The sequence below is a fragment of the Myotis daubentonii genome, chromosome 5 (genome assembly GCF_963259705.1).
Source record: "Myotis daubentonii chromosome 5, mMyoDau2.1, whole genome shotgun sequence".
Lineage (NCBI taxonomy): Eukaryota > Metazoa > Chordata > Mammalia > Chiroptera > Vespertilionidae > Myotis > Myotis daubentonii.
The window spans coordinates 60,050,683-60,063,363 of NC_081844.1; positions in this window are offsets into that span (position 1 = coordinate 60,050,683).

Genomic DNA, 12,681 nt, shown 5'->3' on the forward strand with positions numbered 1-12,681 from the left:
ATAGTTTTTAAAAAGAAGAAGAATAGGTGGTGTGTCCTGGCAAATAGAAAGTACGTGGGACATGCTACTATCCCTCGCCAGTCTTTTACAAGCCACGAAATTATATACTATTAGCCCTTCTGGCCCTTTTGCCTTTGTTTACCTTTTGGGTTTTTTTATGAGCTTCTTTCCCGACCCTGGAAAGATATTATACTGATTTATATATGCTCTACACTTTTTTTGTGCATCCTGAGTTTCAAAGGGGTATTATAATTTGCTCTTTCGTGATCCAATCTTAGTTTTGTTGCCAAACGTTGCTCTCCAAAGTAGATATTTCTCTAGCAAATGCTTAAAATAAAAGACAGTGTACTAAGATTAAATATGACCTTGCAGATATTAAGGATGTTTAGTGCCCACATGCATAGGGTATGGTACCAAATTGTTTTTTTAAAAAAAAATCTATTTAAATCATGAAATGTTTCCTTCATGGGAAAGATTGGTAGTTGATTTGAAGTCACATTAAATAGGATGGAGTAAAGAGAACCCTTTGTAAGCCAAGTGCATGAATTCAATTCAACAAATGCCACCATCTTCAAATAACACTTATTAAGTACATAAGTGTTTGAGGTCTGTACTCTGTTTATTAACAGAAAAAAAGACGTACGTTCTAAAGAAGATGGGAGGTGTTCCCGTGCTTTTGTCATTTAAGTGATACGCATGTGAGGTGTAGATGAAATTTTATTGATAAAACACTTCTTCGTTCATTTACTTCAGATGAGATTTTAGACCCGTCGGATCCTTTTCCTGCACCAGCCAGCACGCCGTGAGGCTGGACTCCCAGGCGTGCTTACAAACTCCCCCGGCTAGGCCTGTGCCGGGTTCCCAGGCGCGCTGAACAGGCTGTTTACAATGAGCAGCCATTTGGGAGGCAGAGCTGAGCCTCTGACTATATCTCCCAGAATGGCCCCAGTTGCCCCAAGCCCTGCCTGTGTTGCTCAGACAGTACACTCTTTATAAGCCCAGAGACGGAATTTCAATGAGGAGCACTGAGGTATGTTTTTCCAAAAGTGGCATCTGGCTCAAGGATTGGTTACGTGAATGGCCCAGCAGCTGGTTATACCTGTGGTTTCTGCTAATTAGCCTGAGGTCGTGCTGGCGGCCTCCCTGGGCTTTCAGAATACATCTAACCTTTCGTCATCATCACAGCTCTAAAGATGGCCTGATGTGTGTGTGGTCAAGTCCGGGGCCTTTGAACTTGGTGTGGATACCTGTCTTATTGTGGACAGCGTGGATATTTATTCCCTGGCCTACACTTATCCACTAATGATGGGTCAAGTCATTTGGATTTCAAATACAGTAATAATTAATCCGGAGGAAGTTTAGCCTAAGTACAGGTTTCCTTTCTTTTTGAACCGACTGTTTCTCCACAAAGCAGGCAAATGTTTTCTTAAAAAATTAAAAATACTTCTATATCCATCTGTCTCTGTCATGCTTCTTTCTGTATTTATCTCTGTGGATACAGAACTGCTCTGGATATTTGAGGGATGTATATGTTTGCGTATGGGCGAATGTATATTTATAAACAGGGTTTTACTATAAGGGGGGGATTCCTGGTAGAACTGTGGCCGGAAGGGCCCACTTCCTGCAGTGAAAGCCTCTGGACCACACAGAGAATGGCCCCATCCAGTCCTCCTGCGTATTTCTCTCCTCTGTTCAGAGGAGGACCAATGCAGAAACTGTCTCTCAGGCAATGGGCACAGTATAACCAAAGTATAAGCAAAGCCCTTCTCCCTGTTTCTGGTGGCCTCTGTGCATCCAAGGGCTTGCTGTGTAGCCAGATAAATATCGTGTCGAAGGAAGAGCACAGCATCAGAAGTCTGAATACATGGTTCTAATTTCAGGTTCACCTTTGGACAAAAGACATGCTTGTGGGCAAATCCCTTCAATGTCTTTGTTCCCACTTTCCCAGTTTATGGAAGATGATGATAAGTAAGTCATATTTGTGCGTGTCACTCACCAAGTCTACTTGGCTCTACTGTGACACTTTCTCAGGTAAAGATCTGGGCAAAGAATTCAGAAAATGTAAATAATTGCTGAAGTTCTGTCTGGAAGAGATTCTCAAATACTTATAATTGAGGAGCCAATTGTGGTTAGGAGGCTATATCATGCTGTATCAAAATTGGATCCATTTTTGCATCCAGAGATCATAGGAAACTTGGCTAAAGATGTTGTAACATTGTTGGCTTAGCCACGTAGTCCCCAAATCCAATGAAACCCCATGCATTTTACACTGCCCCTTCCTTTCTCTTTCCTCTACCATCCTCTATGGGCAGCCATATAAACTGAAACTCCCTATCAAGAACAAAACAAACAGCAAAATCTCTTTTTCTTCTTGTTTGGAAAACGTCTATCCACTCTGACTTCTACTTTTTACCCTCTTACATTACTTTTAACATGCAAGTTTGCTACCCCCACAGTCAGCCTCAGTTATAGTCCTGCACAATCTGGAAGTGGGACTCGGCAAGTCACACCCTCCCATCCCTCACCCACAAAATTTATCCAAAGCATTAGTGAGCAAAATAGAATTTACCGAAGATTTTCTAGATTTCATAGATGAGGATGTTTACATAGCATGTCCTCTCCACCTGCACACAATAAATAAACGAATAAGCCACAGTTGGGTGATTTTTCCCACAATAAAATCTATTTAAACTCAGGCCCAGGCATTTATCCCTGTCGACCCAAATTTCTGTCCTTCCTTCCCTGCCTCATTCTCCTCCTTCAAGAAGTCTGGGCACCAGTCTGAGGCTCTCTTCAGCCATGCAGTAGCTTATCAAATCTTTTCCAGGACTTTGATGCAATTGGGAGCTGGAGCCTACTGAGACCAACTGTGCATGTCTCTTCCAAACTGCGTTCAGCAACGTTCTTTATGTGGGTAGCTTGAAACTGGCTGTGGCGGGAAACCAGGGACATGGGCAAATGCTACACATCAAGGCTTTCTCTCCCTTCCTCTCATTTCGCCCAGAGAGCCAGTTGTTAGACATCTGCCAACACACAACTGGGTGATGTGCAAAGCTTTTAGTAACAGGTGCACTGTGAGCACTGAGCTATCAAAAGGGACATAGTCATTTTTGCGGCGTACGTGCATCCAGCTGAACAGCAGCCCAGTTGTTTCAACAAAGCAGGTATCTCCTGGCAAAGGAATGTTCCTCCCAACTTCTAAGCAGTTAAGTGTTACTCCCGATCCTCCACAACCGCTTTTATTAGGATGCCAGGGTGAAATTATAATATACATCCTTCAAAAATTCAGAGGGATTGTTTAACATCTAAATAATGAAAGAAATTGAACATCTTATGAAGATTTTTAAAATGTTGTTTTTAGTTTTTATTTTTGTAGGGGAGAGATGCATTCTTTGAGAAAACGTGGTTTTTATTAATTAAATGATGTTTATATTTTCTAAGTTTTGTATTAACTACAACCTGTTGTCTTTATTAAAAGAACTGCTGCATTCCATTTAAGGTAATGAGTAAAAGGTAATAAGGAGACTTTGGCAAATTCAATTAAAATGCCAATTTTAGAAATATTAAAATGTGGAAAGCATTGTGGTTCTTAGAATTCAGGAAATAAAGTATAATTGGTTTGAAGCAAAAAGCATGAAGGGAGATGGGCAAATTGCGGCAGACCTTGAGACTGGAGAAAGCAGCTAAGGAGTCCATGCTGCTGACATGGATGTCCTCCTTTCCTTGTGGATTTCATTGTCCTTCCAGGAAGGTGTTGGACAAAAGGAATCTCTCATCTAATTATGCGAGAAAGCCTATCTAGGAAACGTGTTTTTAATAAGAGAGTTAGCATTACTAATTGGAGTAGAAGAAAAGAGGATTGGGTGCAAGAAAAAGCCCTGGTGTTCCTAAGTCAGGCAACCCTGGAAGCCAATTTAATTTAAAATTAGGAGAAAAGGGTGAAATAAGATCAACAGAAGAACTGAAAGTTGTACCAAGCAGTTGGTACAGAATGATACCAAATTGAATTGAGCTGCTTTTTAAATCTCGACTAAACACAATGCATCTTTTAAATATAAAAGTTCTAATATTGTTACATTCAGTTATTTCAGTAGAGTCTACTTTTTTAATTGAAAAAGAAATATAGAAATCCAGTGCTTCTCTCAGCAGTTATGGTTGTTTGTCCGTCTTAGTCCATTTAGGCGGCTAAAACAAAATATTACAGACTGGCAGTTTATAAACAACATAAATGTATTGCTCACAGCTCTGGAGGCTAAGAAGTCTGACATCCAGGCACTATGGTAACTTAGTTGTGTTCTCGAGTGAGGAACCTTCTCACTGTGTCTTCACAGGGTGGAAGGAGTGAGAAAGCTCTCGGGGGTCTCTTTTATAAGGGCACTAATCCCATCCAGGAGGGCTCCACCCTCATGATATAAGTACCACCCAAAGGCCCCACCTCCTAATACCATCATCTCTGGGAATTAGAATTGAAATCTATGAATTGGGAGGGGGGGGCGGGGAGGGGGGAAGGGATGTGAAGATTCAGACCATAGCAGTGATCAGACCACATCTTCCAGATTTATCAAGTCAATGCCTGTTTTATAATTAGGACATAAATGTTTGTTGCAAACATTACTTCTTTTGCTTTTTATTTTCTTAATTATTAGTATCAACTTTTAGGTTAAATATTTTCTTAGATTTCCTTCTTTTTTCTCTTTTTAATTTATAAGCTTTGAATAACAGTTATTTTTAAATGGTATGTATTTGAATTTATCCTTACTTTCTGTATTTCTTCCATTGATTTTTTTTTTTTTTTATCCCATGAAAGACCTTCCTCATCCAGGGATCAGATAAATACAGGGTGTATTTCCTTATTATATCATAGTTACATATCTACACTTAACTCTTTAACACAAATGAAAATAATTTCAGTGAAAGACTTGTGACAAAACTCTAATTTTGTATTATTTTTTATTAGTCAATTGTATCTAAATCTTCTCATTACTTTTTGCTCCATTGGTTTGTAATGGGCCTTTGTGATATAACATTCCTACATATAACAGGAGCTGTCTTTAACTGTTCTTTCTTGTACCATTTATTATACTATATGATTTTAGGTAGATACTTTTAATTATTATGCCTCTAAGTATTTTAACAATGAGAATTGAATGCACCAAACCACACTCTTCATTTTCAGTTGGTCTAGTTATTTTTATTCATCAAACTGAAATTTCGATTAGAAATGTATTAGGCAAAACTTTTATTTGGGAAGAATTTCCATCTTTACAACATTTACCTAGAGACATGGTAGCCTTTTCATTTTAAGAGGACTGGGAATTTTTCTGGCTTACTGCCTAGTGCGGGGTAAATTCTAACAAATATTTGTGGAAGGAAGTAATCTCAATCAGTAAGCACAGCCTAAGGATATTTGCAAGAAGCATCTACATAAAATAACAGAAAGTTGAGGAAAGGGTGGGGCACAATGGACTTTTAATCATCAGCTGTATCAGCATTGTTTTTCCTCTGTTAGTTCTTGTGGTCTATTTCTTTCTGAATCAAGTTTTAGTTTCTCTGCTTAGATTAGAAGACTATAAATAACCAGTTTGTCCCCTCCTTTATATTCTTCCTCGGCCTCCACTTTAACCAGACACTACCAACCATCTTTGCCTCTGCTCCTTTTCTTGCTTAGCCTTGCCTTCCCTTCTCTTCTTTCTCTCCCTCTCTCCCTCTCCCCTCTCTCTTTCTTCTTTTTGATAGTCTTACCAGAGTCCCTCCATCCATGTTCAGAATGTGCAGGGATAAATTTCAATATAGTCTGAGGAGGTTTAAAAGGACTTGCCTGGTCATTACAAGGTAGACATTGACAGTTAAACAATATAGCCTGGTGACCAGTGAGAGGCCATGGCACCATGTTTTCTACACCTTTGAATTTCAAAACACAGTAAAATAACAAAGAATGAACAAACAAACAAATGCGAGAGAGAAAGGAGAAGAAGAAAAGGAGAGAAAAAGGAAGGGAAAGAATAATAGGAATTTCATCTTTATATTTAGCAAAATAAAGTCACAAAAGAAAACTTGCAATTAACTAATCACCACCATTTTCCAAAAGAAAGAACACCAAAGAGTAGAAAGGTAAGAAGTACCTAAAATTGGGATACAGATAGCTTTTATAGAGTGTGCATTTGACTTTAGGTGGGGAAACAAATCACTATCTTGCCTTTTGTTTCACTCCTATTTTTGCTGTAGACTGGTTATATTGTTTACCGGAGAGTGGTGGTAGTCACAGGCTTGGCTTTTAGAAATCTCAAGCAACCTGAAATATTAGGAGCAGGTCCTTCACTCTGAAGGATGGTGACCCTTAAGCACCAGAAAAACCAAAGGAATGTTCCTAGGCTGCTGAGACTGGAAGGTCTTTAAATGCAAGAAAGGAATACCAAGGGAAACTGACCCCAATGGAACGTAAGGCAATCGGTAGTTTCCTTGGAATGGTGAAGCCATTGGCAGAATCATTACACTTGTAGTGAATGCACAGGTAGACACATGGCCCTGTCTCTGGTAACTGGCTCAGCCAGTGTGGGGACCAAAATGAAGGTAACTGGTATTGTGAAGGGGGCATAATGAGGAATCAGGACTAAAACTTCAGCTCTTTCTAGGGAGATGCATATGTAACACAAGTATAGTACCTGTGTCAATATATTTTAACATGCATTTCCTCATATAATTATTTTCATTGAATATGCTTATTTGTCATCAGCTACTCTTTTCTAACACTCCTGGGAATGTATGAAACATGAACAGCTATGACTTCTTCAGTTACTACAGTTAATGCACTTAGTAGCAGAAAACAGCATTAATTCTAGGAATCAGTTACACTAACCTAGCTAATTCCATTTTCCTGGTTATGTAACTTTCTTAATTTATGAGTGTTCATTAGCATAAAATGCTTGATTATGAACCATCTTTCTTTGGGTAATGGATGACTTCACCCTAATAACTGAGTAAGTCATTCTACCTACTCATTAGATTTCTGATTCCCAAGCAAGTGTTTTATAAAAGCAAACTTTTGGAAGTGAAGCATTTAAAGGTAATGACCTCTTGCCTTGCTATTTTTTAAAATCATATTTTCATAGTCAACAAACCTGGGATACTACCTGGTAATGTTGGATTTCATTGAAGACCAGAAGAAGTAGAACCAAGGTGTATAATTCTCTGCTGAAAATTGCTATTTCATACTCATTTTCTTTAAAATCTTAATTAGTTGTTGTAAAGGTAGGGCATGGATAGGGAGACCATCTTGCTATAGAATCTCTAGCTTCCAGCTGTCAAGCATTTGCACTCTTTCAAAGAGAATTATACTTTTTTCTTTTTAAAATTTTATTTTTCAATTGCAGTTTGCATGAAATACAAAAACTAATATTTTGTATTAGTTTCAGGTGTACCGCATAGTAGTTAAACAATCATATACTTTACAAAGTGTTCCCCCCAATATTTCCAGTGAGGATTATACTTTATTGCTTCCTTCTCTTCCTTCTTGCCTAATTTGTTGTGCAAAGCTGAGGGAACACACCCAGACTTCCTATTGCATCTATTCATTCTCCAGAGTGTTTTATTTCTTTTACTTATATCCAGTCCACCACCTTGCCTAGAAGTGGTGAACTTACCAGAAGATTCAAAAGTTGTAAATTATAGATGGGTCCAATATATTTGTTGAAAAACTCAGTGGCTCAAGCTGATGAAAGGGCTTGGGACCACCAGCCTAAACCAGAGGGGCCCTGGGGACTCAGAGACACTCCAGTCATGTCAGCCTATGACCGTTAGCAACTAGAAGACTGATGCCTTCTGTACCAACAGCTGGAGCTTCTGGGAGGTCTTTAACCATAGCCCTGAGCAAAGGGCATTGAGGTAATCTGGGATGGAGGTCACCAACGGATGGAAAACTGTGGTGGGATTCTCACTGGTGAGGAGAGAGAAGAGGTTACAGCCCTTTTGCCAAAAGCTCTGTGGCTGGATTCAGTGCCCAAAGCGATGGTTTCCATTGCGAATGTTGTCTGACATTGGTGGTATCTGCCTTTGGGAGAAAAACAAATCCTGATATTAAGTACCACTCTTTAGTCAAGAGACACTGCCAATATATGTTCTCTGGGTCTGATTTTAAAGAATTGGAATGGGAGATTTCTTATCTGGAATAATTATTTCAGGAACAAAAATGCCTTTATGAGGTTAAATGAATGGTAGGACTTAATGCATTGAAATTATCTTGGTGATAGAAGGTCCTGGGTTCTTCTTGTTTTTCAGAATTTCCAGGTTGAAAAAATGATGGGCAGCTTCTTAATTTAGTTAAGAAAAACACAGTATAAAATAGAAGCAAATTTTTCTTCTCCCACCCCTCCAACCTGCACATTTTTCCTTGGGATTTTAACACTAGACGATTAGTTTGTAATTCAAGTCACACTAAGGCTGGTTCAGAGTGCACTTCAGAGCTCCGCTCTATACAATGATCTGCAGTAGAAAGCCATGACCATAGGCTTTTGACCTTGGGCTGACACGAACTGAAACGCTCAGGGTCATCCTCGTCAGGGTCTGCTTTCCCAAAGAAGCAGGCTGGACGATGTGTGAAGGAACAAACACACCCAGCCATGTCTGACATTATACAAATGCACACAATTCAAGTATCCAGAGCCTCTGTAAGCAGTGATGTCAGTGAGTTTTATTTTGTGGTTTGGAAATCTTTATGACTCTGCCTGTCATGAGGGGAGGCATGTGTGTTACATAATAAGCAATGATCTCTTCTACTCATCTCTGATGTTCATGTGAGATGGCCTTTGCCATGGACCGCCAAGAAAGCCGAATAGAACATTCATTCCAAGCAATAGGCTAATGCATCTGAGACCTGGCCAGACCACCAGAGCTGTTGTTAGTTTGCCTCATTGAAGTCTCATCTCTCTTGAGTCACTCTTACCAGAAGCGGTGGTCATTAGGACTTCTTTTGACTGTCACTTACTTTCTTTGAGCATAAAAGTGGTTCTAATGTGCCCTTCTTATCAAGTTTAAACTGTGGATTGTTGTGTTAAAAATCTTTTCTAATTGCCCTCTCTCCAGCTTGTCCCAAAGGCCCACTTTGCCACCTATGCCATTGCTTCTGTCTGCTCTTGCTTCACAGGGATCCTCGTTTCCTGCATAGCTCTGCAGAGGTCTCATGTCTAGCCCTCTGGCGGCTCAGAGATCCAATTAAATTCAATAAACACGTGTTAAGTGCCCATTTTCCAGGCTCTATGCCAGGCTCTATCCTCTCATTTCAAACCAAATTACATACTGTTTTTATTTATATATTTATTTTTTAATATTTCCTCTAGGTATGCCATCTAGTCAACCAGGAAGAAAGCCTGCTCCCTGAGGGCATGAGCCTGGTCTACACCTCTGGCAGCAAGCCTCGGGAGTGCATAACACAGACATGCATGCACACTTCTTGGTTGATCTAGTTACAGTCTTTCCAGATCAATCTGTAGACTATACAATTCTCCAGCTCTCTAATCCTTCCTACCTCCCTGACTGCACAGAATTTAGAGCCGCCCCCACCCACCCCCACCCCCACCAGTTGAGCTGAAATCTATGAATCCCATTCCTTACATTTACCCTGCTCTAAGCATTTGATGATAAGTTCTTTCAAGGTGGAAGCTATATCCCTTGCCTTCTTTGTCAATTCCTACAGCTTCTTCTCTGCTCTAGCAAAATCGCCATCTAGTACATTCTCTGTATTAAGTACACTTCTCTGCCATAGCAAACTTTCTGTAAATCCTAGTTTCCTTAAAGTGAGAGGCATATGGGGAATGGAGACCATGCACCTTTCCTGTCTCCCTCTTGTCTGTCTGCTCTTAGCTGGGGTGTGAGTACTTGCTACTCAATTCTCTTTTGCCCATCTACTGAAGGGAGCCGGGGGGAGAAACCCGTTGCTTTTGTTTGTTCAAGGAGGAAAGAGACATTCAGATGAAATTGAAGAGTATTTGGTCAGGTGCCTAAAGTTGGTGTTTGGCGGGGAAAAGCAGGGAATACTTTGTCCTTATGCTCGGTCTTCTTGTTATATACTATGCTAATTATGCAAGCGATTCAAAGCTCAGTTCAATGGATAATTTTCAGGTGCACCAATTAGGAGTAGAAATAAGAGCCTGGGGCACTTCTCATGACATTACATGGCAAGACAGGGCCGTCACTCACTGAAGGTGTTTGGCTCCTGTTATAACCGTACAGAGATTTGAATACGTACTTGGAAACTTTAGAAAGTGGGTCATGCTCTATGTACCTTTTCCCAATGCCAAATAAAGCACTCTGAAGCATTTTAAAAATGCTATCAATAATATATTTTTTCCTAACAAAAATATGTGTTATGGAAAAGAAGGGAAAATCAATATGTAATTATCTTATAAAATGGAACATAGTGTATAATCTTTATGATTATTTTCTTTTGTACTTTTTCATTCAATTTGTTACTAATATTTTTCTATGTCAGTATATTCTATTAAAAATAATATTTTCATGATGAGATACATTTTAGCAATGCTATTAAATATAATTTTTCTGCTATAGAATTTTAAAAAGTCTTTAATGAACTCAAATGCTTTATGATGCTTAAAAATAAAGGATATAGTGTAGAATTTCTCTAAATTATGTTACCAGGGACATAATTTATGTATTATGCACATATGTATGTATGTATATAATTTTTGTAGAACAAGTGTTTTTTTTAATTTTTAAAAATTATTTTCAATTACAGTTTGCATTCAATTTTATTTTGTATTAGTTTCTGGTGTACAGCATAGTGATTAGACAATCATATACTTTACAAAGTGTTCCACCTGATATTTCTAGTACCCAACTGGCACCATACTTAGTTATGACACTATTACTGACTATATTCCCTACGCTGTACTTTACATCCCCATGACTATTCTGTAACTACCAATCTGTACTTTCCAATCCCTTCACCTTTTCACCCAGCCCCCCGTACCCCCTCTCCTCTGGCAACCTTCAGTGTGTTCTCTGTAACTATCAGTCTGTTTCTGTTTTGTTTAGAACAAGTGTTTCCTTGAACATACTCTGGAATACAGAAGTAGGATGTAGAAGGAGGACCTATCTTTGGACATCATTTACTAAAATGTGATTAAAATGTCTGCACTGAGTTTGTTCCTTATGTATGTCTGTATATACAAGGTTCTTCATTAGCAAGGCAGTGAGAGATTTGACTACAGAACCATTCATTTGGCATTTCCCCTGCTACGATCCAACGGAACTAACTTTCTATACAAGAGAATTTCAGAAATGCAACTCTGCCATGTCCCTGATGTTACAAATGATGATTTGGGGCTGCATGTTCCTCATGCATCCCAAGAGTTGATGCTAGTTTTCTGTACCTAACCATGTGCTCAGAATATGGCATCACTGCCCTGACTGGGTAGCGCAGTTGGTTAGAGCATCATCCTGATACACCAAGGTTGCAGGTTTGAGCTCCAGTCAGGGCACATACAAGAATCAACCAATGAATGCATAAATAAGTGGGACAACAAATTGATCTCTCTCTCTCTCACCCTTTCTCCTTCCCTCACTCTCCTTTCCTCTCTCTCTAAAATAAAGAAATTAAAAATATATTTTAAAAAAGAATATGGCATCACTGTTCACTTTATTGAAGACACTATCTGATCCACATCACAACTTATTTTTCCAATTCTACTTTGGGGCTTCATAAAAATACACAGGCCAGAAGGAAGCTGTGAATCTGTACTCTGTAAAATTTCGACTTAGAATGTCTTTTGAAATTGAAGTAGGCATACCCCTTAAGGGGGTGGTGGTGAGAAAGAGCCACAGCCCCAGTTTCTAGCAGAGATCCCCCTCTGCTCCCAGTGGTCCATTTTTTCTTTGAGTTTGAGCCCTGCCTGGGATTCTGCTCCCAGCCGGCATCTTGGTTTGCCTTCTCGTAAGCATATTTGTCTCCTGCTCTCACAGTTGTATACGTCGTGTGGTTTCCCATTTGCTCTGTGTTTAAATGAAAAATGTATATAGTTTCTCTCTCAAGTTAAGTTGTACTTATCTTGAGCATTTTGAAGAAAAAAACCAGTTTGAAGACAAATCTGCAGCAAATGAGCTTCTTGGTGCTACTGAGAGGGTTCCTGTAGAAAACACAGGTTTCAGAAACAGCTTATCCATCAGTAGCTCCAATGGCACTTTGTGGCTGCTTTGCACAAACATATCCCCTTTCTCTCCCAACCCTATCACCACAAAAGGAAACCTATTTGCCAGATTGGCTGTTTTCCTTTTGATTTTAAGAATCTTCCCTTCCCTATTCTGTTTATCACAGGTAGTGCTGGAAACCTAGAAACCTACAAATCAGCAATGGGTGATGCCCTTCATGTTAGGACCTTAAGAGAAAAACTCATGTAACTATGGTTTGGACTTAGTTCTCAAGCAGAGTCTAAAGGCGGCGGATCCTTTACACTTAAACTGTGGTCTCTTGATGAAACTATATTGACCCAGTGAATTCTGGGTATGCAATTGAACTCTATAAATACCATGAGGGTTGGTTGCACCTTCCAGATGGTGATCTTTAAAAAAAAAATGCTCCTCCCTGCCCCCCTTACCTGCCTAGTTTATCCATTTATTGGTGTGTAACTGACTCATAGTGACCCCTTTTTAAAAAAATCTTCATCATTCATG